Here is a 1,663-nt window from a genome sequence, read left to right on the forward strand (position 1 = left end):
CACACTCATTACTTCATCTGATCTTCTCCACAGCCTTAGAAGGCAAGTTTTACCCCACTTGACAGATGACAAGACTGTCTTTTACAGCAGTGGATCTGTAGTAACAGCCAGGTTGAGTATTCCAACTTCCAGTGCCAAATGTAATAGGAGTTTTACAAAACATTTTACATTCTGACCACGAATTTTAGGTGTCTCCACTGCATTCATAAGCTAACTCAACAGTGATTTTGGTTGCTGGGTATACATTGTTTTCCTACTTTTTATATTTCATTGTTTTCATGATGAAAGTAACCTGTGTTTTTTAGGAGAAAATTTACAAAGGATAAAAAAAAAAAAACAGAAAACAAAATCACCCACAGATAACCAGGACACAGCTTTCAGAGCTTTCTCTGTACACAGATCACTAGGTAAATACCTTTGTAGTTTTACAAAAATGGACTGATGGCATATATATGGTTCATCAAACTTTTTCTTTTTAATTTTACAATGTGCCATAAACATTTTTCCATGCAATGGACAAAAATCTACTACTGAAACATAGAGGACTAATAGTGATCGCTAAAGCAAGTATTAGCATAAGGTTAAAGCACATGGCCTGACAAATGCCTGCCAGGGGCACTACACAAAAGGAATGTCTTCAAAGCCCCTTTGTGGGGCCCTGCAGCCACCCCTGAGTTCCCTTGGGCCCCTCGGGTGGAAGGGGTCCTGTAAACTTTTTTGCATCCACATAAACCGCCCCAATTTCTGCCTGGTTTTCTTCACCTCATCCTCCACCCTGGCCATCTCATCAAATTCTCTAATCATCTCCTCATTGCTCAAATGCATATCATGTATGGCCTCCTTATATTCCTTGAGGCACTGAGCCAGCCCCTTGTTGGTTTTTCTTTTGGCCTTCCTGGGTACATCATCCCCAGCTGGGCGCTTTCCTGCAGCCCTTGGTTCACTGGCTGGTTTTTCTTCTTTTGGCTTTTCCTCACTCTCTGATTTTTCTTCTTTTGGCTCTCCCTCGCTCACTGGCTTTTCCTCGCTCACTGGCTGTCCCTCACTCTCTGGCTTTCCCTCGCTCTCTGGCTTTCCCTCACTCTCTGGCTTTCCATTTTTTGGCTTTGTCATACTCTCTGGCTTTTCCTTATCCTTTAGTATTTCCTCATCTTCTGTCTTTCTCTCGTTTTCTAACTTTTCCTTGTTTTACAAAGTACAAGCTACTTCTGGCTTTCCCACATCCTGTGGCTTTCTTTACATTCCATCTCTCCTTGGTTCTCAGACATTCCTTCATTTTCATTGCAGAGTTTTTCCATGTTGAGATTTCCCCTCCTTTTCCTGTCCTGCAGGGATTCTGAATAGATTCCTCCTCCTTTTCTAGCCTTGCAAAGTGCTGAGAAAAGACACGCAGACCTGAAAGAACCTGCAGCAACAATTAGGAGCTCACAGATTGCTCCGGACCCAACTGCAGGGGAAGAAGGTGGGCTCTATATTTGATTTTTTCAATGCTATTGTAAATGGTATACTTTTGGTTATATTTCATTTTCCATTTGTTTATTGTTACTTCTTAGAAACTATTGATTATTTTAAATTGAATTTTTATCATGTAACCTTGTTAAATCCACTAATTATTCAAATAGTTTTTGGATTTCTTTGGATTTAAAAAAAAATAATCATATCA

At 40.2% G+C, this 1,663-nt stretch overlaps 1 pseudogene; it reads right to left on the bottom strand.

The window, feature by feature from the left end:
• Positions 1 to 451: 451 nt before the first annotated feature.
• Positions 452 to 1,459, bottom strand: LOC101097164 (annotated as a pseudogene).
• Between the last annotated feature and the right edge of the window lie 204 nt (positions 1,460 to 1,663).

This window comes from Felis catus, chromosome C1 (genome assembly GCF_018350175.1).
Source record: "Felis catus isolate Fca126 chromosome C1, F.catus_Fca126_mat1.0, whole genome shotgun sequence".
In the NCBI taxonomy this organism is placed as follows: Eukaryota; Metazoa; Chordata; class Mammalia; order Carnivora; family Felidae; genus Felis; species Felis catus.